The 27,975-nt window shown below is 43.0% G+C and overlaps 1 long non-coding RNA gene across 1 annotated transcript in view; it reads right to left on the bottom strand.

Moving 5' to 3' along the window:
* Window positions 1–2,764: 2,764 nt before the first annotated feature.
* LOC137131365 (uncharacterized) overlaps window positions 2,765–27,975 on the bottom strand; it is a 42,407-nt gene continuing 17,196 nt past the window's right edge. The window contains exons 2-3 of the long non-coding RNA XR_010914988.1: window positions 5,204–5,314; window positions 2,765–2,784 (exon numbers count right to left, since the gene is read on the bottom strand). This is a non-coding gene — a long non-coding RNA (uncharacterized lncRNA). The remainder of the gene's footprint in view (window positions 2,785–5,203; window positions 5,315–27,975) is intronic.

Genomic DNA, 27,975 nt, shown 5'->3' with positions numbered 1-27,975 from the left:
TAAGCCAACCCACTGAATGTGATGGCATGTAGAGTAGTGACCTACTGTCCCCGTAAGTAGTATGATATGATAACTAGAGACAATAATCACTGGCTGGTGTGATAACGTTAGAAGACGGTTGGAGGTTTCTTCATAGCTGTGGAAACTTTTTTCTCTCTCACTGTGGCCTCAGGGCAGATTTGTTAGGTTTCTACAATTCTGCATAGGCTTTACTTTGTATATTACTTTACAGAGTACTACGCATACTGAGTACGGAGTAGGGTCATAGTAAGGTTATCAAACCGATGCTCTTATTAAGAATCCTCAAACCATCTGTTTCTCAAATCACAGGTAATGAAATGTGATGATCTACTCGACTTTAAAACGGCTCAGATATTTTATAAAGCAAGTAAAGAGTTGCTACCAAAGAATAAACAAAGAGAGAGGGAGTTGTTGTAATGGCAAAGGAGTTTTTATGTTTAAGAAAATCAGAGCCAGAACAAATTTGAAAAGCAGATGTGATTCAGTCAGAGGGTGAAGTTATGAATTAAAAACATGTGAAAGTCTCCCTGGATTTATAAGGAGGTGTTAAAACGTAATGTGTTGAATAAGTACAGGAATGTAGGAGAAGATGAATTTGTATCTAGGAACAACAAATGTACGGTTCAGGGAGAAGATGTCTTCTTGTTGTTGTTTGTGTGCTTATCTGCTGTATATTTGTATTTATTGTCTTTATTATTTGGGATATAAAGAGGATGTGTAGGGGATTACAAAGGCGTAGGAGTCTAAATAAGCTTCAAATTAAATCCTTATGAAATGTACTGACTTGAACTGGCTGTGGATTTATCACGGACTCCACATGTGAATCTGTCACAGGGCAAACAGTCTGTCACTGCTCCACCAGCCAGAAGGTCACACTCAGCTTTCCCTCCTCTCATCTATCAGCCAGGCTCTGTTAATAGCTCCAATGCTAAAATGTAGGCAGGGAGTTTATTTATGAAGCAGGGCACAGGCACAGAGAGACGCACATTTACCCTCCTCAAGAGCTGCATGTTTGAGCCCTTTTCATTATTTTGACAAAGTGTTTAATTGACTGATTGGACTAATTACTGCGTGTGCTGCATTATAACGCTGAGCACTGCAGCTGATGGGGTTTTCCTACATCCATCTATTGGCAAAACGATCGGTCACATAACGCTAACGGAGACGATTTTTACACGTGTTGCTTATTGGCAATTTTTTGCACTTACGTAAGTGTCAAGTGGACTTTAGCCTGATGGAAAATTATGATGTCAGCTGCAGAACTGATTGAAGCCTCGGACGTCTTTCAGAAAACAGGCATCGCTTCCAGAGTTTGTGTTTATAGAAAAAAACGCAATGGCAGCAACAGATGGAGACAAGTGCGATTGCGAGTTGCTAATGAACACGTCCACACGTATTTTTGAACATTCTGACCTTCATTCATTGATTTTTCAGACACACAACAGTCCACATAACTGCAGCTAACAAACAGTTGTCTATTAGCCCAACCAGCCCGGCAGCGTGCACTGTCGGATTTAAAAGGATCTGGGGTGGAAAGAGGCTAGTTTAGACTTCTATGAGCCACTGTGAATTCTGTTTCAGTGGTGGACTTTGACTTAAAAACAATTCAGCTGCTTTGTACGGTGGCCGAGAGCTCACGGCGCTACAAATCAGTGTGATGACACAGGTGCAGCATGAAGACAGGGAAATGGCTCCGGGGAAACTAAAAATACATTTACAAATCTTGAGTCTCGCACGATTTGTGTCCCCCAGAACAGTTGTATACGTTTAGATGTAGATTTGTAAATGTATTTTCAGTTGCCCCGGAGCCACTTCAGCCCACTGTAGCCTGCTTCTTCACAGACTGTCCTATTTACGTCCTACATGTCTCCTGGCTCGTCTTCGTGGGGGTTTTAGCCTCTGTTTTCTCGCTTCCTGATTTTGCCCGTGTTGCTCTTTTCTGACCGTGCCGACATTGCAGGGCCTAAACGTAGCCACGCCGTAGACTGTGTAGTTCTCTTCAGCTCGAAGGAGCCTAAAGACTTTCCAATGTCTTTTCCTACTATTGTTGTGTTTGGTGAATGTGTTTTCAGAGGAGCTGAGGAAAGTGATACTCAGAGAGACAGACAGCTGCCCCACAGACAGGTGCCGGAGCTCAAATAGTTCCCGACTCAGCAACACGACACACCACGAGGCGCCTCTGCCCTTTCGTCTGCCTGCTCTCGCCCCCCCCACCCTCCCCCTTCAAAACAAACCCGCAGTGGTTCCTCATCCCATCTTAATCCCAGAACACAGAAGCACTTCATCCTCTTCAAAAGCATTTCAGTGCCGCGTTCATACAGGGCATTCCTCAGAGCTTAGTCCATGTTGTGATAGCTAGGTGAGTCTACAGTCCAGCAGGTTTCGCGTGTGATGAGAGGCTGTCGAGTCCCCGGGGCCACGGGGGTTCTGATGTACTGATGCAACAAACTAGTGATGAAAAGAGTGTTTTTGCAGTTCCCAAGCAGGTTTCCCTGAAGGCATTTCAACAAATCTGTGCAGCACAAGCAGTGGAATATTTGAAACCACAGGTGAATATTTTTTCCAGATTCTAGAGATGTAATAAACTACAGGTGGGGGATTTGTTGGAGACAGTTAAAGGTTTGAGGGATGTCATTTTGTTCACCGATTACGTGGAGAAATGCGAAGCAGGAAGTCAAATACTCACAGCGCTTTGTCCAAAAGCTGCTGTTTTTCCTCCAGTTCCTTTTTCAGACTTTCCACTTCCACCTTCAGCTCGATGTTCTGGAAAAGAAGAAGCAGAGTAGAACCTGAACTAGAGGAGTTGGTTCAGGGGGTTTTGCCATCAGACACATTTTGGAGCTTTCAGACTAAGAATCCTTAAAATGACACAAAAACCTTAAGAATGATTTATAAAATACAACAGAAAGTTAGTTTGGGTACGTGCACTCTTACATTATGTCTCAGTGTTTGATTGCATAACTTTATCCACTTCATTAATGTGATAACAGATTATTTTTTCCCCTGCTGGACCTTTACAGTACGTTTCTTACAGTACGTTTCAATGTCTCTTATCAGTGTTTCTTTCTTTACTTTACTTTCTGGAGAATACAGCACACGGCTCTTTTGTTCCCCTGCCTTTGTTCTGACTTAGCGATAAGTCCTGTTTGATCGGAGCACTGTTGGAGGCTAACTGGTTGCCCTGATATCTGCCGTTTCCCGCTGCTCTGATTCTTCACGACAGACGTAGGAATCTCTTACACATTTTATTGTTAATATGCAACTTTTAGCAATCAAGCCAACTACAGCATGAGAGCTCCAGTTGCTCTGTCAAACACTCACAAACACTCTGCACCACTGTCAAAGTTGTGCTGTGAGTCTCACTTCACATCAACAGCACCTCTGCACATTAAGATATGCTTTGGAAAGTACCTCTAGTACGAAATCTGGGTTTGGTAACAAACTGGATCACATCATTGCTCACAGTAATAATGTGTCGTTCTGTAACAATCAGGTCAAAACAAATCAGATGTCACCCTGAAACAAGGTGCACAAATACTTTGAAAATACGGATTGTTGCATTGGTCCACATCAGCTAGATGTTCACTCATGCTGTCACACTTTGAATAACATGTCTATTTTGGATTGTGGATTAAAGGCCCCCTGATATTAGCATAATTGTGCCGTGCATGGACTCACTGGAGGAAAAACTAAATCAACACATCATCTTTAATCACAACAAATATTTTTCTTTAATGTACTTGTGCACAGCGCTGCAGAGACACTCCACAAAAAGAGCTTCCAGCATCTCACGTGCTGACCTGCATCCTCTGGGAGCTCAGCAGGTCTATTGATAGCTGCTGAGGATATGAGCACCTGCTGCTGCCTGCCCTCCGCTATTTACCCAGCAACACCTCCACTTTTAACTTTTGGCCTCGAGAGCAGCAACAAACTGGCCTGAACTGGCTGCGAGTGCACTCACGTGCAGGTTATCCGCCTGCAGTGCTGGTTTAGTTTTCAGTGCTCCTGCAGTGAACTTCATGTCCATGTCCCACAGGTCAGATTACCGACACACTGACACACAACGCAGGTGCACACAACCTTTGTTCCTTATACTGAAGAAGCACTGGCGCACATGCAAATTTCCACATGAAGTAGAATGTGTGCACACATGCATGCAGACAGCAGGCCTGAAGGCTCTCAGGCTCTCAGGCCAACACAATGTGGGTCATTGGGTCTAAAGTGGCTGATGGAAAACAGGTCAGACATTTTTTGCAGAGGCAGTTAAAACAGGAGCCAATCGACTGCCTGTTTGTGCCCTTCATCTGCAGCACAGTGCATTTCAATCTCAGTCTTTTTAACCCAGTGCTCACTGTGAAATCTTTGTGAAGAACCGGATGAATTTGTTGCCACTCGGGTTCATTTTCTGTATAAAAACTGAGGTGAGCTTTGTTTCAAACATGGCTGAGAGGTTTTTCTGAGATTGGGGGAAAAAAAATCAAAGAACCCGGGGAAATAAAAATTCACTGTCAATCATGTTGCAGCTCAAACATGATTAAATTAAAGTGCTGAACATGTTTTAAAACATTTTTTAAATCTGATTTCTTCAAAACACATTTCAATAAATTCTCTGTTTTTTTAACCTGGAGCTCATTGACATGATAACACGCTGTAAACACAGAATAGAAAACGGAGCAGCTTTCATAATTTCATAGTTAGTCATAGTTTCCCTTTGATTAAACAAACATAACAACCACATTTTTGACTCAGTTTGCTCATGTTTGCAAATGAGAAGACTTACTAAACAGACACTTAGGTGCATCCTGCAACATTTTACTCCACATAGTAACTGTGGATTTCAGGACTGACAACATTTATCTCACCAAGCAAATAGAAGCTGCAGAATCTATGTGATCCTCCATCCTCTGTTCATCTGTTCATCATCACAACCATCACTCATCAAATCAGACTGGTTCTTGTTAATCTAGCTCACCTTCATCTTTGGCTTTTCTGGTGCAAAATGTACACGAAGCCAACAGAACTGTTATAAATTAAATTATTGGGACGTGAAAGCTTTGTTGTAACAAAGACACTGATTTGTTGCCATTTTCCTTCTGTGTTTTCATGGACTTCTCATATTCATAAGACCAAAATGTCACAAATCAAATCATTATGTAAACGTGTGGATGAATTTGTCACTCACTCTCTTGTGCACGTCATCGCTGCTCTCCTCGAACTTCTGCTGGATCTTCTCTTCCAGGAAATAGATCCGGAGCTTCAGGCTGAAGTTCTCCTTCTTCAGGTCGTTCAGGTGCTGCGAGATAGTGCGGTAACCGCGGAAACTAGAGTTAGACATGGTGGCAGGTAGTTCTTTTGTAGGGGGCATTGCGGCCCCCCATTTAGTACGGCATACTATGTGAAAAGACAGGGCTGAAGACGAGCAGAGTCAAACTACCCTGATGATAGAAACAATGAATGTCTGCTCGCTCCTGCTGTCACACATCAACAGGCAGGAACATGAACAGAGCAGTGGTCAAAACATAACGTGGACGTGAGCTCGTCTCACTGTGGATTTGTTCCAGGAGGCTCAGGGATGGCACACAGGCATGCAGGAGGGGATTATGGGAGCTGGGAGGGGGCTACGGGATGTTTCCTTTTTTACCCCGAGGAAGTCATGCCAAGAATCTGAGACAGGAGAGTGTGTGTGTGTGTGTGTGTGTGTGTGTGTGTTGATAACAAGCACAAGTACAGTATTGTATGTGACCAGGTTGGCTGACCTCAGAACAGACGAGACATTTCTCACATGTTGTCATTTTAATTGCACCTCCTGCAGACAGTTTACGATTGGTTTCTTTTAACCACATCTACCATTTCCCCTGAGCTTATTAAACTTTACCAAACCTTCAACAAAGAGGTGACACATGCAGGGGCGGAGCCAGAAGGGGCCCTGCCAGAGTGGCAGGGTGGTGGGTACCTGCTGGGCCAGGCTTTCAGCACGAGGAGCACTGACCTGTGGTGGATAAAGTACTGTACTTAAGTAAAAGTGCAAATACACAAACAATAATTTACTTTAAAGTACCCAGTGATTTACACTTAAGTAAGAGTGGGCAAGTACATGATTTATATTTTTTCATAAAGTATTAAAAGTAAAATAACTTCACTATCTTTTTCTGAAGAACAGTGCCGCTTCAAGTTTGGGGGGGACATTAAGTAATTAATGACGGGTTAAAGATCTGATGGTTTTATTGGTTTTATTTCTAAAGCACTCAGTGGTTTTTTAAGGTAGCCAATGAAATGACTGCACACCAGCTCACTTTGTACTGCTAATATGTCAAATAAAGTCTTTTAAGGTAGAAGAAAATGGAAAAAGCAGTTTATTATGAAATGTGTGATTGTAACGCAGCTTTGATTGGAAACGTAGGGGAGTAAAAAGTGGAGGGATGTAGTAGAGTAAAAGTCAAAGTGGCCATAATTAAATCTACTTAAGTAAAGAACAGATGTACTTAAGTACACTAACAAAGTATTTGTGCTTTGTTACTTTCCACCACAGGAACGGGGCAAATCTGAAGCTGAATATCATAAATAGATAAAAAGTTATTATTCTGTACATTTAAGGTGGTTTCCTAGAGGCTTTTGAAGCAGTTGCAAGCAGGCAGATTATCTGTGCAAAGGATGGACAACTGTTATTTGTCATTCAGGAAGCCAGTGAGCACCCGTCTTCTTGTTCAGGTTGTACGACGATTATCTTTAAGCAGCCAAACGACAGAGGAGCAAAAAATGAGGACACGATGGAACATGAAGAAAGCCCTGTTAGAAGTCTAATAATAAGATCTCATAATAATAAGAGATGAAGGTCTGGTGAGCAGCTTTGCTTCCCTGACTGAGAGCTGCTGAAAACATCCCAAATAGAGTGAATGTAGAAGGAACACAGCTGCAGGACGGGACAATGTAAATAACCCCGTCCCATTAACTGTCTCTCCTTGACTTGCTTCTTTGTTTGGAAAATGTCATAAAGTTGAGAAAAGACATAATTCACAGCTCGCAAGAACTAGTTCAGACATGTCTCATTTGCTTAATGTCTCTGTAAAGATTTGGTCCTCTTGGCAGGTGGAGACCATCTACATGTCTGGGTCAGACATCGCAGACAGACGTGGGATTGAAAACGACATGTTTTAAAGGAATCTACAGTAAGTAGGATCGTACAGCATTTAGGTGAGAGTCATTCGATGAAACCTTTTAGTTTGCAGCTAGTTCTGTGTCTGTGTTTTAACCCTGACGTGTCCACACGTCACCACCTGCAGACTTAGCAGGAAAAGTCAATACTAAATCCACCGAGAAAAGAAGGCAGCCGTGCAGCTTCTTCCAGGCCTGTTTGTTCCGCTGAAACCGATCTAACAAAACTTGCCCCCAACAGGAAAAAGCCACGATTCCAGTTTGGAAACCACTTGTAGGTTCATACTGGTCTCTGTCCACAGGGAGGCACTAATACTCCACCTGAGCTCGTCCACAGGCTATTTAGGGAAGCCGTTGCCCTGCGGCTGTCACTGAGGAATGCTGGGCTGGGAGATGCTGATCACACATGCAGGCCGTCCAACGTGCTGGCCCACAGTGTGAGACTGACTGCAGACTGCGGCTCGATGCAGCAACACATGTTGGGCTCCCATCGTGCACATGAGGCAGAGAGACAAACACACACGTACAGGACTTCTCTCATAATCGTATCTGGATTAAACTCACTCTGTGATTTGTGTGTTTCCCCTGTCGCACGTCACATCGTTCTGTGTTTCCTTCGGGGCAACGCCGACATGAACTGCAAAGCTCTCGCTTCACATAGTGTCTGTCATTAAACCAACAACAGCTCTTATGGTTTTTCCTGGACTTTCATCCTCATTTTTGCCAGCAATGTTACGCCTTTATAAGACATGGAACCATGAAACACAGGGGTTTAAATGTAGTAACCATAGCTACACTGAGGTATTTAGACAGATGAATTATAGAAAAATCTTTTATCTTTCTTTAAATGTTTATCTTTTCATTTCTTTGAATTTGTTGCTTTTCTCTGGATGTGCAGAATGAATTGATAGTACAATACAGTGTCTGAAAATCAATGTACAGCTTTCAGGGAAAAGAAGGGACGTTGATGTGAACTGTAATTTATGTTGATTTTCATTATCAATAAATCAGAAGTTTGATGTTAGCATTCAGTGACTAGTTGTTAGGACTAAAATGTCACAAATAGTTGAAAACATACTCTCAACACAGGGGAACTCTCCTTCATTTCTCTTGTATTTTTTTTACTCACATAAAACAGAGACACAACACAAACTCGGAGATTCCAGCTTAAATAAACCACCTCAGGGCTGCAAACTGGTTTCATTCACTCAGCTGATGAACTGGCTGTAGCAGTTTCATAATGTTTCACTTTTACATTAACAGGACTACTTGACCTCATTAGTTTCTACTCACAGCACATGGAGTGGAGCACTGGTGTGTTGCACCCCTGGTTCCCTTGCAGACCTGACATGACACAAACTCAGACATTGGGTATAAATGTCTGGAAGCAGCTCCTTGTTAGCCTGGAACCTGACGTACACTCCAAACGTGCAGTGTGTCGAATAATGCTGACTTCCTCCTCTGGGATGAACTGAAACCTCGGCTGTGAGCAAACCAACAGTTTTGGATAAACTGAGCTCACGTGTGTCATTTCATATTTTTAGCTGTGAGACGCCTGCTTTTTGGTCACCTTGTGTCTGCGTTTGGTCATTTTGCATCTCTCTTTTGGATTTCATATGGTCCCCGTTTATAATTTTTGATTCATTTCGTATCTTTTTGCGGTTGTTGTGCATCTCTCTGTGGCTCATGGACCCCTTGACCTCTTGCGTTCATTGGACCTGTGCACAGTTCTGTATATTTGCAAAATACAGGTGTCCACATACTTCTGGCCACCTACCACATAAGCACAGGTCCATTTCCAACACAGACTCTTGTTAGAACACATAAGGAAGCCGCACTAGCTGACTAGCTATTTGTCAAAAGTCACAAAGGGAGAAAGAACAATGAACGACAAAACTAGTACTTTAGAACAACCACAGCAATTCTCCCAAAGACGAACTACAACGTGTGTGTAGCCATCTGCTTCGGGAAACAGGTTTTGAGCAGCGATCGGTGATTGAAGTGGACACACACAAGTGATAGTTGGCCAAAATGTTCCAGGGAGTAAGTCACAAGTGCAGCACTTAAACTGAAAACTAATGTGGAATCGCTGAGAGCTGGAGAAGCAGCGGCTCATCCAGAGGTCACGCACAACCACAAGTGAATTTATTACAACACAACGTGCCCGTGAAATGAAATCATCCTAATTCTGCAGGACTTTTCCAGCATCACAGAATAATCTAATTCGAGAAAAAGGACAGAAAAGAAAAGGAGCTTGAGAACATTTTTCCAGGCTCTGTCTTCCACCCCACTGCGTATTATTATTGGGTATATAACTCCAACCCCCGTTATTAAAATCACAAACTATTAAAACCTGAAATATCCAAAAGAAGATCACAACAGATATTTTCCACTGCTCCTTTTCACATTTGTCCACATGCACATTCGGATACTGTTGTGTTGCCATGGCAGCACAGCAGGAGGCAGTCAGGACGGCTAACGAACCCGTTTTCTGCTTCATCTTCAGAAATGGTGAAAACCGCCTCTGAATGAGACTGTAATTGGAAATTAGCATGTGAGTGTGTGACTCTGTGTGTGTGTGAGCTTAGGATTGGCGGAGCGCTGGGAGTTTTCCCTCTTTACCGGTAACAGGAGCTCCTTGATGCCAGCTAACTCGACATTTTCCAGCCCCGCTCTCTGGCACTGCCAAGACCCTAATGAAAATCTGCAGGGGGAATGTCTGATTGTGTTTATTGTGCTGCCAGGGTCCAAGGTAGACACGGTGGTTAGAAATTATCATTTATAAACCGTCGCTACAAATATCCCCAGGAGCTAATTAAAACTCCGACCAGAAGAAGCGAGACTAATAATGTCCTGAAAAGACACATTGAAATAAGAAATACGTTTTTTTCTTTGCAATGGAGACCAATATCAAGGCTGCGCACGTGTAAATAAAAACGAGGCTTTGTCCAAATTCGTTAACTTAAATTTCATCAGCTGCTTTTGGTCACAGGATGGGTAACAACAGAAAACCCATGACGTGTGAGAAACTTGATAATGTGCATAAACTCACATGTGTAAGTTGTTACAGTATGTTTAGCTAAATTTTAGCACAACGTCAGGCACAGGCCCAGGGGTCTGAGGGGTCAGAGGGGTCACTGGGTCCCCCTGAAATACTCGTGTCACTCATTATGACCTGAGTTTGAAAGAAGAAAAACCGCACAGAGACATGAAACATTATCTGGAGGAAAACCAAAAAAGAAAAGCGCAAAGTCAGAAAATGACCAAAAGAGATACAATGAGCACATGCAGACACACAATGAACACAAGGGGACAACAAAGGGACATGACTAGCGAAAATGGATTTGAACTGACCACAAAGAGATGCAAACCATCCCGAAGAGACAATAAACGACGACAACGTGAAACAAAACCACAGAAGAGACGAAAACAGTTAAGAAAGTGACTAAAAATAAACTAAAACGATCACAAACAGCTGAATCACAACAAATGATGGGGACCTTGTTTGTGTCTGTCCGTCTGGGGTTTCTGTGTGTGGAGGAGGTGGAAGGGGACCCATGTTTTTCCAAACCCTTCTGTGGACTGAGAGCTGACTGCAGTTGCGCGTGTTAACATCACGTGTTAATGCAGCTGCAGCTACACAAACAGCATTTACTGTGTGATAGAGCATCAATGAGCCGCAGGCGAAAGCAGACTTCACAATCCATATAATCAAGGATCACTGCAAATGTTCATCATAAAATTAGAACATCGCCCATTTTTGTTGTACTTTTAAAATAGTTTAACAAGGGGGAGAAGGCCACACGCTTCTGCATTTAACAAGCATGTAAAACAACTCTGTTCATTGTGTTTTTTCCAGTGAATAATCGCTTGTCACACCACAAGGTTCATACTGATGTACGAAAACAGTGAAAACACAGCTCCATCGATGGACATTTATTCACTGGGAAAATGTATCAAGCAGGAATTTTAAAAGGCTGTTTGTCTGCAAAGGAGGTGGAGGCACACTGGACCCGTCCAACATGCAACGCGATGTAATAAACTACAGGCCAATATCAGTCTGGACTAGAAAACAGCACCCAGTGGACAGGAGGTCAAATAAGGAAGAAACTATTTTCGAGCTAGAGAAAACATCCCATAAATGAATTACCCAAAATGTCAGAAGTTATATGTAATAAATACAAATCTCAACCCACCTTTGTGTATGGTGTTAGCTTGATATTTGTCTTTTTCTTACTTATTTGTGATGATGCTGGAGGCTGTGGTAACCTTATGTTCCAAGCTCCATCAGTGTGTCTGATAAAACAATCAGTCAACGTTCACAAGAGCTGCAAAATCATCAGTGTGTTAGTCGTCTCCCACAAAGCAGCAGGCAACAAAATAAAGAGTAATAATGAGGAGTTTTCCCTTTTAAATAAGTCTAATGGGATCTACATGAACTTCGGAAGGTAAGAAGAGCCGTCTCCAGAGGCTGGAGGACATGTCTCTCTAAATGCAGGTCTCATCTGCTTCCTCTCACTTTCCTCCCAGCTTTGGTTTTGATAAAATCATTCCCAGATGTTGTGGCAGCAGCTGTATGCAAGTGAAGGATGGTGCGGTGTGAAGGAGGTGGCAGTGGAGGGTCGCTTTAGCAGAGTGCCAACCTCCCAATGGGGGGGGGGGGGCACTCAATGGCTTTTCCAGCTCGTCTGCCAACTTTAAATCAGACAAAACAAAAGGACACATTTAGTTCAAACACTGGCCTCTCTGATCATTTCCAAATGCAAACTGTACATCCTGTAACGTGCACAGCGAGCACTGAATGTGTTGCACGTCAACGCGACGTCAAGACAAGTGTGTAACTTGTGGCGACAGGTCGCACAGCTGGGAGAACCCTGGCTGAGTGTTTAGCTGCCGCCCTCTTTGCATTTCCACGGCCATTTAGTCTGAGCGTCGTTGTTTTGCTCGACTGATGCCAAGAGGACAAGAGGCATGAAGCAAAACAGGATCTGAGTCTCTTTACCAGCACACACACTGACTCCAGACGTTCAGATAAAGGCTGCACAGCGAGGCCCTGTGCTTTACATTATTCTCCTCTTCCCAAAGCCCAAATCAAAAGCGATCACTTCCACGAAACCAAAGCCTGTCGGCAAATCATCCGAGCTGACACGGAGCTCTGAATGAATCTCATTACAGGCAGTTTGGTAGGAAGCAGTGAACATAAATAACAAGTAAACCCAATTTTTACTCTTTGCCGCTCTTTGGCAGGAAGCACAGAATGGTTTCAGAAGCGTGTCATCAGGAGAGGCCAGCGAGGCAAACGTTTGGGGGCCCCAAACACACCTGAGAAAGGGGGCCATCATGTTGCAATGATAACCCAACTCGCCTTAAACCTCCCATATGGGCACTATTTCATGCAGCACCACTGAGTCTGCTGGGACCTGGGCAAAGCACCAAAAACTGCAATGCTCAAGATATGAAAAATACAATAAAATACACACCACACTGTACAAAGCACAATAACTTACAGTAATACAACGTAGTGATTTGCAGTACACTGCCAAATGTCTTTTTATGTATTGTCATAACTTAGGCCTGACACTCGGGCACTGTAGAGTGTCAAACTTCCATTTAGCTGCTACATGGCCTGAGAAAACAGCTTGTGGCCCAAATCTTCATTAGTTTCATATATTCTGCGCGTTTAACTACCTTTATTTCCCTTTGTAATTCAGTCTGAAGCGTTTCACCCTAATAAACCAGAAGCAACTGAAGTTTCCATCTCACCCATTTCAGTCGAGTATCAGAACATTTAAATCAATAAGTTGATTCTATAAATGAATGTGTTTCCTTTTTAGTGTACCTATTTTTCTGGCTCTGGCACAGCAAGATGTTGTTCCCTTTCTTAGAAGTGGAAAATCGAAAAAAATTAATTATTATTTATAGTTATCTTTTTAAATTTTCTGTTACTAATTAGGTCATTAGTTAATTATTTGACAACTCTGGCTCCTACTGACCTTTCAGTAAAAAAATAAAACCCCTAACCATCAGAATGATTTGATGGAAAGCATGTGACCATCAAAACTTTGGGAGCTAACACTTTTGTACGTATACGCCATTTTGAATGCAGGACGTTTACATGTAACTACTCTGTGGTCGTCCTAATTTATTTCTCCCACCACTTTGCCCTTTCTCAAAATAGCTAGGAACAGTTCAAAGAACTAGAACCAGGCCACATTTTCTGCAGAGAATTAAGATTCATCTGAACACAAACAGCTGTAAACCTTTTGTTAAATCATGGTAAACACATCTGACCCACTACTGCCAAACTAGACCCAAACCTACAACAAAGGACTTCAGAGTTATGGGACACATGCCTCAGAAACTGAGGGACTTAGGAAACTTAGGAAAATGAGGAGCCTGTTGTGGGAATTAAAGGACGACTTCACCAAATTTTAACTTGCTTTCTATGGCTTTAGTTTAGGGTGTAAACCTCCCTCTGACTTCCCTTTATTAAAATATTTATCCAATTCTAGCTGAAAAACCCCTCCAGATGACATCACCCGGAGGAGTTTTTCAGCATTAGGAGTTCAGATGATGTCATCTCGGGGAGCTCTGGAAAAGCCTGTTGACCATGATTATAAACCCCATAGTGTGAGCATCAATACGTCATAAACTTAAGTGATGTCATCTGGAGGCATTTTTCAACTAAAAGTAGAGAGAGATTTTAAAAGAGGGAAGTCAATGCCATTTTTGTACATGTACTACCCAAACTAGAACCATAAGGAAGCAAGTTCAAAACCAGTGAAGTAAGAATCTATTTCAGGGTGAAGCATGGCTGATGTCATGCATTCTGTGGGAGCAGAGAGTCAGAAATACTGCATTTGATGGAGGGATGGCTGGGTCCCTGCTGCCTGAGGCTAATCAACAAACAAGCCTATCTATGGATACAGGCTCTGTATTGTATAGTACACGTTAGTTTTCACAGAGATGGAACCCAAGCTGGACTGTGAGAGCGTGCTCCCTGGATCAGGATCAGATGTTCCAGCGCAACTTCCCCTCCTGCCTGACCCATGTCAGGCTGTCTGAGATACCTGACCCCCGGAAATGAGAGCAGCCTGTGACGGATAACCCGGAGCCCATAGCTGGGGCTGATGATGCAGCGTGATACTCCCAGAGAGCGGCCAAGCAGAGAGGGGAGCAGGACCTGGACTCAAGCAGCTCCTGGGGCTAAAAGTCTGCTGCTGGTGGCTGCGAGTCCGAGCAGCCTGCCAAAGAAGAAATCATGTCAGCATCGTGTCAGTGGCCATGTTTATAAAATGAGACTTCCAGGGCTATTGTGTGTCCTCGTGTGCATATGTGCGCTTCAGTAAACGTGTGCACGAACACATTTCTTTGCTGACATCTCACCTCTGCATCTATATCAGAGTGTTAATTGCACTGAGATTTGCCAGGACGAAGGCAAAAGACAGAAAAGTCAGCGCCAACACGCAGCTTTTTCTGGATGTAGATCTGACACCCGACACTCCTTCATCGCTCCCTCCTCCTCCTCCTGCCCCTGAGAGGTGTGAGTGCCGCGAGCCAGCCAGAGAGGAAATTACCTCATGCAGGACCGCGGGGATGGGAGATCGACGCAGAGATAAAAGCAGAGCGTTCTGGGGAAAGAGGGGGTGAGGGGTTAAAGCTGGAGCTGAGATCGGCAGAGGAGGGGCAGCACATACCAGCCTGGGGCCAAAATGTTGCACAAAAGCCAAATATTGTGCAAATTGTGGTGCAGGAATGATTAGTTTAAAGCATTATTTGAGTATTTGGATAACAGAAAATGAATGAACAGCTATGAAGGGAAAAAACAAACAGGGTCTGGTTTCCCCTTTTTTCCTCTCGTATACAATGGAGAAATGAATATTTGTTACTGCTGGTCAGACAAAACAAGACATTTTAAAATAAAAAACTTCAGCCCTGAGGAGCATTTTCACATTTCCCAAACGCCATGTATGGACAAACCTTCCACTGAGAAATATTTGAATGAACCAATAACCAAATAGCTGTTAGGTGCATTTTCAAAAAGCCAAAAGAAAATGTGAATCTACGGCGACCGACTACAAGGGGCACAGAAACAATCGTCCCCAAATCCGGAGCGCAAGGCTGTGGAAAGGCTGAGAAGATGATAAGTCTGAAATAGTCAAACTGTGTGAGTCAATCCTCCGTTCACACAGATTGATCCTTGTTCAATCTACAAGCTACACACCAGAGAAGAAACTACTGTGTGTTGTCTGTCTGTTGTTACTGTGCAATTGTTGCAGTCTGCAAACACCAGTTGTTCATAGTATTAACATATATTTCTGAGCCAGCACTAAATAAATGAATTAGCTGAGTTGCTCTTGTTGTGCAGTGTGTTGTGGTAGTTTGCTGCAGGCACTGAAGAAAATCAAGCGATTTATTCACAGCACAGTGGGTGGGAGTCTCCTGCATGAGCTGCAAAGGTGCTTTATAGCACAGAGTTTGCTGCATCGAGCAAAGACGTCATGTATCTCGACGACTGCATCGGTCACAAGGTCACACAATTGAAATTTCTCATCCCGTTTCCTCCTCACGTCTCCTACGACTCCTTCGACACGATTCACACAGTCAAATCATTAGCTTGAGGTTTGAGAAGGGGAACAAGAAACAGTGACAGGAGCAGAGCTCTTCGTTTTCTAAATGTCAAATGTGCACGTCTCTGCTGCTCCTCTGAAAGTCTGTCCCTTCATTTGTCTCCATCTCACAGGCTTCGCTCTAATCCACAAGATTCAAACACAAACCACCCACATGCCCGTCTTCACATCACATTGTGTCTTTTGTCATCCACAGAGAGATGAATCCATTTTCTGGGATTTATTTTTCCTTCTTCTCTGCACTTCTGACGAAACAACGTATTCTTCTGAGTCTAAAGATAATCTGAGCTTTAAATGCAAGTTTCTTTTCCCGCATCAGTTTTGGTGTAAATCCTACAATATCCAAGACCTTCATCTGCACGTAAAGTCAATCAGAGCCATGGGAAAGCCCAGACTGAGGGTTGACTTAAAGCGCTGGGTGTTTATAGTCTTTCAAAAGTGCCAAAACTATTCTTATCTCTGTGAATGGAAACATTTATTACACAGAACAATATGCAAGATAGCTGATCACTCTGCTTCAGACATTTGACTCTCAAGATGTTTTCTAACACAAGTGTTCACCTTCTGTTGGACTTGGACCCAGTTTTACATGGATCCAGGTCCTGAACAGCTCTTTCCTATTTTAGAACAACAACATAACTTCCTATTCCATCAAAGAAAAGGCAGGAACTGCTGGGAAAAGTGTGGACATCCCTGTGCTAGTGGCTCTGGGTGGCATTTCGCTCACTTCTGCACTGCTTTCCCATCTTGGTCCTTGACAGCAACAATTCTTTATTCTTCAGCTCTGGTCGAAAAGTTGCATTCAGAAAATCAAACATCCTAACTGCTGGCGCTCAGACTGGAAAGACTTGATTTGGGCAAATCTGACAGGAAACCATCCCGCTAAGCTAATCTTCCACAAACCTCCTCTTGCTCGGCATCAGTGCCAGAGCTAATCAGGACATGTCAACACAGGCGGTAATGAGCACATGCAGGACCATTACACGTAGCAATGCACACACACACACACACACACACACACACACACACAGGAGAACAGTCGAAAACAAAGATTCTAACAATTCATTCGTCTTCAGGTCGAGGCCTCTGAGACAACAAGGAAACCAGAAGGAGTCGGCACAATCTCAACAGCAAGCCGTTGCATCTCCCGCAGAAACGAATACCTGTCCTCAGGCTTCGGCCCTGCGCACATGCAGGCAGCACGGACAAGGCCAAGCAAATAGTTTCCATCAGTTTGTGTAAGCAATGATAAACATGTTACATCTAATCATAAAAGTATGGATTTCATGTTACAGTCGGGGCGAAAATACCCAGTTTTCCCATGGTTATATTTCAGAGCGCTGTAGGTCTGTGTCTCATTTTTGTGTGTTTATGGCAAATCTAAATTACGGTATCAAGTTCGCCCGAACTGAAGCAACTGCCAACTGTCATGGCCGACCCTCCCATATAGGCCACTTTTGTCTGTGGGAAGTAGTGTAACCCAATCTATTCCTGAATTTCTGGCTTTCTGCTCGTATCCCTTTTTGCTGTAGGTGGAGAGAGAGAGCAGACGGATCTGAGAAAACAAACAGAGACCTTCAGAACAAAGTTAGTGGTTCTTTTTTTTTTAAGGTTCTTTCCCATATAGAAAGCAGAGGAAATACTGGCAGCATAGCAACATTTTGTGAATGAAGCCCAGCTGACAAACGGAGAAGGACAGGGTTGGTAAAGACCTAAATCGTGCACGTGTGCGTGTGTGTGTGTGCTTTAGAAACACACACACAAAGTAATCAGTTTCACTAGCTGTCATTTCACTTGTGCAAAACACAGAGCATCCATGAGATGGCAGTGTTGGAGTAGAGACTCAGGTGTCACTGAGCTCCAACGCTCCTCGCTCAGCATGTAGGTCAGGACATAAAAATGGACACACGGAAATTAAAATGATCCCAAAATTATTCTGAGAAAGCTGTTCTCCATTACTGTTTGGTGTAAAGCTGCCAAATCCTTTTCCAGCTGCTCTAATGTAACGAAAGCTGAGCAAAATATGGCAAAAAAGCATAAACGTGTTAGTTTATAAGCCTTATTATGTTTCATATAGCACAAAAATCCAATTGGACAATTTTCAATCTGCATTTTCTCACACAAACTGTGTCCAAATTAACACTTGTTGTGTAGTAGCAATGATTTTCATCCTGAGGCTGAGAACTTGTGTAAAGCTGTTCAGACAATCTGCATAATTATCAGTTATCAATGCTAATTTTAGGACAGCTTATTATATACGTGACTTTTAAAAATAAATCGTAGTAGAAATATGCCCAAAAAATGTATCTTATTGTGAAGTCAAACTCACTGACAGCAGTGGCACCATTGCAGAGACATTTACTTCTTGCGGAGTGTAGCAGATGGTAGAAGAGCATGAAGAGGCAGAGCTCAGTGGAGCAGAGTGGAATGGTTTTGAATGCTAGTGGATATTGTAGCTTTTACTTCAAAATAATGTAAACTGAGCTGTTGGTAAGGGAGTCTGAGGAATATGATGGAATATATTGTGAACCTGCAATATCACCTGATGATGCCTGCAAGATCGGAATAGTACTATACTGCCAGACAACAAAGTAAATAGACATTTCTTTAACAACATGACATCATGACTGCAGCCCGATGCACAGAAAGTGAGCAGATTCCTACGTTTCAGCTCCTGCAGGAGAGCATAGCTGGCACAGCCCTCTACAGGGATGAAGAAACGAGAAATCTGGAGGGTTCCAAAAGGAAAATACAACATTTGGGCTTTGATATTATAATTATTTTCAGACTGCAGTTTTTTTGGTCTAACTTTCAGAGTTGTGCTGCACTTGACAGCAGTTAGAGGAAATGCAAAACGCACAAAAGTGGGAGGGCAAGTTCTCCCTGGTGCGAGCATTTCAGATGCTTTCTCGCATTCTAGGAGCCATCGTATCTTTAAACTAACAAAGGTCGTGTAGCCAGGTGGCTCTGCTACACCGTACGACTGTGGCTCATTGTGAGCTGAGTAAATCATTACTGTTGGACTGAGATGTCAAAAACACATGGCTGCTAATTAGCTGCTGGCAAGCTGCTTCTTCACCGATGAAGAATTTGACTTTTTGTGGTTTGAGGCTTTATTCAGACAGAAGCTCAGTGTACACACACACACTCAGTGGACAGATGGACCAATAAATATCCACACAGCAGAGCCTTGACTGTACACGTGCACATGCCATGGACAGAGTAGCATTTATAACCCTACAGTATAACTATACTGGAAATAAGTACAGTGTGTGCACATGTGGACAGTTGTGTAGTGTAGACACTGTTTGCCCTCTTTTTCATTGTCTGGCAATGGAAATCAAAGGGACAGAGAGTGGAGCCCGAGGCCTTCGCTGCACTCAACCATCAGCTGGCAGGAAGAGAAGCGACTGTATAAAAAAACAATGAGGTGGCTGGGAGGGGTTGACGATGGGGAGGGGGAGACGGAGGAATGAATCAGAGGTCACACCAAACTCCTTTCTAAATGCCATCCTGTGAGCACACCTTCCCTGTGCGCGGAAAACCATCAAGGCCGTACATCTTTATTATGTAAAGTGCCATGAGATGACTTTGTTGTGAATTGGTGCTAAATAAATAAAGTTGAATTGAATTATTCATTGTCCTTCTATTTCTATGCTATAAGTTTTTCGGTGTGTGTGTAGCGTGAAATCAAAATGGCTCAAACGCTCGGTGATGCTGCAGCATTCACATCACACACACTCATTTATACACAATATAAAAAAGAAGTTAGAGCAGCTTCAACATTTAAAGAAATGCATGGATTTTATCATCGGAATATATACATATATATTATACAGGAATTCACTGAAATTTTCACGCAAATATGTTTTACAATTTACCTTATCATCTAACATCTACTTTTGCTTTTTAAAAACATGAACTGTCTTTCATCAACAACTGCACAGTTGAATAAAAGAAATTTGATAAATCAAAAAAAAAAAAAAGGATTCATGATGAAAACTTTTCATAAAGCTATGAAGACTGATAGTTCTCAGGGAAGCAGGAGATGTACGTTGATACACTGGGTGAGAAAGTTCACATTAGGCCTGGACACTGATAATTTGCATTGCTCGTCTAAATGTCACAGCTGAGACACAGTGGCCTGAAGCAGTAAAGGTATCTTTTACTAGGAAATGCAGCAATTAAGAAATTAAGATTTTAAGTAGGTAAAAGTACAAATATTATCAGTAAAATTTGTAAAAGTATTTTAACTATAGAAATTTGGTGAAATAAAAGTACAAATCAGCAGTAAACCACACTAAAGTATTACCTGTAGTACTTACATGTAGCTATACATTTTTCCATAACTTTTTATTCCCCATGTTACATAACCAGTGGCAGCAGGAGTGTGTGTGAGTGTGTGTGTGTGTTAGACAGAGGGAAAAGCCCAGTGTCGCCCAGTCTCTGAAGCATCCACAGCATCCAAACATGTATTATAATAATTAACCTCAGGACTGAGGGAACTTCATGGCTTTGAGTCGTGTGAAGCCTTGAATTGTTTCTGATATTAAACTATTTGGATGGAATCCACTGTGAAGGACACGTCCGCTGCTCCTCTCAGATAATGCATCTTTGTTTTTTACGATAAAGTCCATTGGTTAATACAATGGATTTGCTCACTTCGAACTTCTCCTTTTTTGCTGAAAATACTTGTGCAGCATTAAATGAGAATTGAAACCACAAACATGGGAAAACACTGTGGCACTGCCAGGTGAATTCTGCATTCCCCCAGAGCCTGGCTGCCTGGCCCGACGCTGTGGCTGCACTTCATTAGCCATCTCCACTCTACCTTTCTCTGACAAATTCAATAAATGTTCATCTGGTTCCAATTAGGCCCTCGTTAGCAATAATTGGCCTGGTATTTACTAACAGCATTACTCAATGCTGGCTGGCGCAGGCTGGGCTGGGCTGATCCGAGCCAGGCTTCAGTCAGCCTTCTGGGTTTGTTAGGTACCTGCCAATCGCCTGTGCCCTGCAGAAACCTGCTGCTATCTTTAAAGGTCAACTTTCTGAGCCTTGATTATTTTCTCCAGTTTTCCACAGCTTTACTACAGTGGTTTTACTTGTTCCCAGCTGCTTCAACCCGTTGGTCAGCAGTAAGATGAACACAAAGGGAAGAGGGCAGTGCTCAACCTTATGCAACTGTAATGGTTCCAAAGGTACCGAATATGTCACAGTGCAGCAACTTCTCCAGAAATCATCGAGTGCAAACCGTTCCTTTCTCTGTGCTGAACCCCGTAGCCTGCATTTTGTGTTCTGCTAGAATTGTTTAAATCTGATCATGGGTTTGATTATATCATTTGAAAAAAAAGTCATCACATGTTTAAAGAACGTTCTGTAAAAAGCAGATGAGAACAGACTGAGAGTAAAAACGAACATATGCTGGACCTGGGTTGTGTTGGAGGTACAAGGTTTTTGGACTCAGTGCTGCCAGGAGTCCACTCAGTCTCACCCTGCGGGGGCGAAGGCAGCGGGCTCTTTACTGCAGAGTTTGATGGTTCAATTCAAACTTTTCACTGGCGAAAGAAAATATTTTCACAGGGTGGAGAGGGTCCTCAGGCCAGAGCTGTTTAAGGGAAAGAGAACAAACTCCTGATACGTTTTTAAACGGGGATTACTGCCATTTCACTGACTCACAGGGGATTTCAAATGTAGAAGAAAATACTTTTATAGTAAACGTGCTGGCAAACCTTCTAATGAGGTAGACGCAGACAGGCAGGATGCTCCTCGACTCATGGCCCAAACTGAATGTTACGAATGTGACATGTTTGTTTTACTGGATTAATGAGTGTCACGGTTCGCTGTCACATTATTCAAGTTTTGTGGGAGCTTCCACAGAACTGTTTACAAGTCTGCAGACCTGCCACAGCACAAGTCCATCACAAAGTATCTTTTCAGGGCCAAAAAGTACATATAAGTTCTAAAGCAATAACAGGTACATAGATGTACCATTTATTCAGTTAAGGTCCAATTTCAGGTTTTTCAAGTAGATGGGAAAATTGTGGACTTTGCAGTTTCATTGACTAAGTTAAATGAAAAGCGATGACAGTGTACATGCTGGATAAAGAGTACAAATATTACTACAAGAATACAAAGAAGTACCCATTGTGAAGGTATAAATGAAGCCTTCAAGGGGTAACAGCCCCAGTGACAAGCCACTGTACCACACACACACACACACACACACACACACACCTCACAAATATGTTATAACATTAAAACAATTAAGATATAGTGGGTTTGTTGAGCACAGTTCCCAGGTTTAAAGTGCTGTTTAATGCAAATTTGATGATGTGCTAATTGTGGGACGGAGTGTGTGTGTGTGTGTCCATCACACTGAAGAAACGTGTCACACGATGCAACAGTCAACACCTAAGTACCAGATTACAGTCGTCTTCCTGGAGGAAGCTGATGTCTCTGCCATGTAGGGATGTAACTGGGCTTCTACCAGCAGCAGAGTGCAAGAGTCTGCAGACAGGGAGAGTAGTGGAGCGCTGGCTGATCCTTATAACACGGAGACACGCCGCCTCCTTTTTAGATCAACGGCGCTCAAAGTTAGAGGAAAGCTTCTTCTGTCACTAGTTAAAATAGAGGAGAAATCCGACAACGCTGCATGTTTACAGGCAAGAAGAAGCATCAAGGTTCCTGAAGTGCATGTAAACACACACTAGTTATTAGCAGACTCCGTTATCTTTTACAGTAAAGCAACATGGGACTGAGATGTGTTGGACAGAACAACAGAGCTGCTCAAAAGCTAAATCAGGACTGAGAACATGTTGAAGGGCCCAGCAGAACGGTCACTTAAGGAAAGAAGTTGCTGAGTAGGGTTTTGACTCAAAAAACACTATTGAGGATGTCAGTGATGGACAATATGAGGACAAATGGAGGAGTGTTAAGTAGAAACGGAGGCAGACAGACTGAGACAGACAAGAAGGACGAACCTAAGTAGAAACGCAAGTGGCTGATGAAAATCAGAAGTATTTCTCGCCGCTCCCGGTCTTTTCTTTCTTCACCCCCCCTCTGCTAACAATTATTCCATATCAAGACTCCCTCAATCACAGATAAGTCAGAGGGTTTTACCAAAAAGCACCTGTCCCCAAAGTACAGCAGAAAAACTCAGTTTCAACACCCTATTCAAATGCGCTGATTCCAGGAACCCGACACTGGAAATAAATGATGACACATGGGTGAGTACAGAGCAGTTCCAAGTTAGGATTTTTTTTTTTTCCTCCAGCATAAATTTTTCCTCCCCTTTTTTCTGGCAAGTGGGTGAGATTTCTTTGGTATGTGACGAGAGGAGGGAGTGGAAGAAAAGAAAGAAAGAAAGAAGAGCGGGGTCTGCTGTGCACATGGCGCTCACAGCCTTTTCTAACTTATCCCAACAGAGAAGGAGATATTTAAAAGGAGGGAAAGAAGAAAGAAATGAGACAAAGACAGAATCTGCAGAATGTGGCCGTTAGAGAGAGAAAGAGGGGTGGAGGGGGAGGGGGCACGGAGGAGAGATGGCTTTGATTACACACAGATCTGGCCATTACCAGCCCACAGAGAAACTCCATAAAACAATAACAAATGGAGACCATCACTCAGTCCATCAGTAATAAGCTTTAACAACCAGCTGGCTGATGGGAAACACACCTACTAACAGTCCGAGCAGTAACAAAGATACAAAAGGATCCCTGTAAAAACCTCCATTCAATTTCCTCTTCTAATGAATTGCTGCTTTTGATAGAAAAGTGTCACATTAGACAGCTCCTCGCCAGCGTGGAGGACAGCGGTCAAATCTGTCCAGACGCTCAACTCTCGCTGGATGTGAGGCTGAGGCTGGCACAGGTTGGGTACGAGCGTTTGATGTCTAAGTCCTCCGTGGATCTGGGCCCTGGAAACATTTTGTACTTTGTCAGAAGTCTGGTTTGATTTGTGTCACATGTACTGTAGATTAGAAGGGGTCTCTGCAGGGGGACAAGACAAGTACAGGACCTTAACTGGATATCCCATCATGTGTCGACGGATCTACGTATTTCATTTCCCTCAACTGCAGAGAGAATCAGGCCTTTGCACAAAATCCTCGTTAAACACACTTTTTTTTGTTAGAATTTAGATTGAAGTTGCTCCTGTTTGATTTGCTTTGTCTTTCTTAACTGACCATCAGTGAAGCTGATGACCTTCGAATTCGTAACATAAACAGGAAGTGGGTGCAGACGACCAACCTTGGGAGGAAGTAATAGATATTAGCCAGAGGACGTTCATTTCAGCCGACGGACCTTGATGGTTAGTGCTATTAGTTAGTTGTAAGGTTGGAATGGTTGGAGGCTGGGGAAAGTCGATGGGTGAGGCCATCAGTTCCCAGAAATGGTCTAAAAAGACTTCCAGCCAAGGTTAAAGGTCAATTATTTACTGTGCATTTGATCAGGTGCATCTCACTGAAAAGAGTTCCCATAAAACAGCAAAAGTGTTCAAAACACTTCAATTGCGTAACATGAATGGCACCAGAGTTTTGAGAATAATTAGAAACATCAGACAGGAAGTTAAAGCTTGGACACAGGACAAGGATTCAAAACATTCTTTCTAAATGGAAACAAACGGGCTCACGGCCAACAAAGTAAAAGTCTTGGAGTGGCCATCACAAAGCCTTGACCTTGATGCAACAGAAGTTCTGCCTGGAGGTTTGGGACTGAAAAACAGACCGTTTGATCCAAGCCACACAATTTAAAGGCAATGCCACAGAGCATTGACAAAGTGTATGTAAACCTTTGAGAATGGGATCAGTTCTCTGCGCTATTATTCTGAAATTTCACATCACCAAAATAAAGCAGCTGGACTAACAGATGGAATTTAGCCGAGGTGAATGTAACCAAAGATGGTGGAACATTAGGATTTACCTCGTCACCGTTGGTGTCCAGGTAGCCAAGGCCAGGTGAGACTGGAATTCAGACTTCAGACTCCAGATTTTCTCTGGGGTGGGTACATGTGTGAACGCAAACGCCCAAGTCTCCAACCGAGCACATTCGTGAATAGAGGAGGTTATACTCCGGAGAATTCACCATGAGTGAGTGGGCGTGTTGATGACGTCCATTTCCATACAAACACCCGAAGGTGAAGAACTCAACCCAACAGCAATGTCAAACAAATACAAGGAACGACACGAGGTTCTGTGATGTACAAAGATTTGTTTTTGCGTCATCTCCTGCCCCCTGCTCAAAGTGTGCGAAGACCACCCCTCGCCCAATTACACGGGGGGATTTCTGTGACAATGCGTCTCGCACGAACTATCTCCCGATGTTTGCAACGTGTCTGAAAGGGAAACTGTCAGGACCTGATCCTCCTCCTGACATTCTCTAGAGTTCATGTCTGAAACAGGCTTTACGTTTAGCCAACATTAGTGGTTCTCTCCGTTAACAAACAGGCAGGTTAATGATCCTGTTTTAATTTAAGATGTAGCTCAAGTACCTGAACACAACTGTGACTCAAGGTTGCAGAGCCACATGCAAAAACAGGAAGAGGGAGAATCCACGGAAACAAGTAGAGCGGAAACCCCACATTGTGCCATGTGGGATTCCGTGCAGAGTCCTTTAAACTGCACGTATGATAAATATTTCTGTTTTTAAAAAAAGTCAGAATGATGTGATTGTCACTTTGGGTCCTGTGCATCCCAGGGAAGTAGGTCAGCGGCCATGTCGGGTTCAGCTGAGGGGACTTTGGGTTTTATATTGACTGAAACACGTCCACCCGTTTTTGCTCCCGTGTTGGGAAACTGTTTCCCAGGCTTCTCCAATTCTGCCAAACCTCTCTGTTCTTTGGAGAAAATATTTCTACATTAACTAAATGTGCCGGCGTGAGATGATCATTAACCACATGTTGGCGTACACAAAGTGCTGATGTAGAGCGGCGGGACTCACTTATAACTGAAGTGAGTCCAGATTGACGACAGCTGCCAAGCACCACTTGAAAACCACCCTTCCAGCCTGCAGAAGGTGAGAATGTATTATTCAGAAGATGTACTTTTGGAGGAGAGTGTTGATTTTAGGAATGTGCTGAGCTAAGTGTTCGCGTTTAACATCAGACATTTTGGATGCATCCAGCCAATGTTGTGAGACTGTGGTCGGAGTGGAGATTCAAACCTTCTCATCACTCTCAGTCATTTTGTTTCTCAGATACTATCTGGAAGAAGCTGGCACCAATCGTGATTGCACAAACGTTTCTCAACAGCAAAGTCACCCGGCGGCACTTTGTGCAAACCACGCACACATTCAAGCATTCACGATGAGAACACGAACACTTTGCCGTGTTAAGGAGCTGGAGATGATTTGCTCAGACGTATGTGCTCTTCGTGTTCTGTGCTGATACGCTGAGGAACAATGTGAGACACGAGCTTGTCAGAAATAAAACAGATATACGGTCAGTTTGTCAGGCCTTTCCAGCAGGAGCCTGACATTAACAGTCGGAGCCGCTGGGAGAGTGTTGGGAGCAGATTACTCTGCACTTTAACTGAACAATTATCATCCATGACCGACACCGTGATCAAGACAATATGTCTTCTCTGACCCGCTGGAGAGGAACACAAATTTATTGCACATGCCTGGGATCAATTAACTATAAGTGAAACTCGGACTACTGATGTGCCACTCGGTTTCTCGCCTCCTTACCAGATGGTGGCGCTGGTGCAGCACGTTAAAATCCACCCCAGAATAACTGTAAGGATCACTCTGGTTGCCTACGATTCACTTCCACATAATGATGTTGAGAAACGGTAGGAACCAAAGGCAAACGTCTTAAAAATGTGGAACTTTTCAGAAAGCTAAAAAACAAACGTGTGCTTGACTATTGTAACCTGTAAAAAGCTGCCGTCGCTCCTGTAATGACCCACTTTGAGATTCCTAGTTTGAGATTATACTTCACTTGTAAAACATTTCCAAGTATTTGCGAAATGATCAAATTACAAAAACCAGTTGACCCTCACTGAACCTCACTTTGGACCCCCCCCCCCAGGGACTTTAGGACTCATTATGGCCTCAGTCCACCTTCACTCTGAAGGGAACATCTAGTTTTGTCGTGTTTTAATTGTTATTGAGATACACTCATTGATGCTTCTCCAGGTTGTATTCCAGGAGGCTGTAGCTGGTGGCACTGACAATTGACAAAAATGTGCTGTGTGTGCTGACATGTGATGTATGACGACAAAAGGACATTGTGTGTGTGCAGATGCACATACCAAAGATTTTAAAGCAAATGTGATATAAAACAGAACAAGTCACAAGTCACATGCCCTTCAAGCCCCTTTTCACACAAACTGGCCATTGAGAACATTGTGTGTGTGTGTGTGTGTGTGTGTGTGTCACAGTGCGACGGCTAATTTGAGCAGATCTGCTGGTTGGCTGAGCTGAAAGCTGAAAGCTGAGCTCCTGTGTATTGATCCACGGTCTGTCTCAGCAGTGATGATGATGCTGCCGCAGGGAAAACTGACTCCTGTGCTCTCAGCACGTCCATTAACACTCATCAGCTCATCCACCACATGCACTGCAAAACTACGCTTGCGATCACACTTCAATTCACTACCAGCTTATTTCAGGGAAGGGGACCAGGTGAAATCCAACTTTTACTTCTGCACAACTTTCTTTACGTAATTTTACACCCAAAATGTTTCTATCGAAGAAAAATTTCCTCAGTTTTGTTGGAGTAAAAATGTTATTAATTGTTTATTTGTGCTGGACTGAGAAACTCACACTCATCTGCACTTTCACTTTTCCAAAAACTAAATGATGTATAAAATACTTGATTTAAACTTTGATTTCTTGGCGTAATAGAAAACAGAAATCCAGGAGATGTTTTTTGCAGTGCAGGTCAGTGAGGGCGCAGACAGACAGACTGCCATCAATATCTATTCTTAGTGGGGGAGCTGAGAAAACACGAGAGGCGGAAATTGTGGAAACCTGCATCATACTTTAATATGAACTGAAGAGACCAGTCTGAGAATATTTGTTCTGATGTTCTCTCTTTGATAACTCATCCTCATAAGAGGTCGTAGTTATGAAAGGCATCAATCTTTAAGTTCGTTATAAGTTTCTTGTCCTTGAATGGCAAAATAACAACTAAAATCCAAATCTAAATGAAAAACCATTCAAAAAGAAAGGGT

Source organism: Channa argus, chromosome 8 (assembly GCF_033026475.1).
Source record: "Channa argus isolate prfri chromosome 8, Channa argus male v1.0, whole genome shotgun sequence".
Lineage (NCBI taxonomy): Eukaryota > Metazoa > Chordata > Actinopteri > Anabantiformes > Channidae > Channa > Channa argus.
The sequence above is the reverse complement of the archived record's forward strand: the minus strand, read 5'-3'. Positions and strand labels throughout refer to the sequence as shown.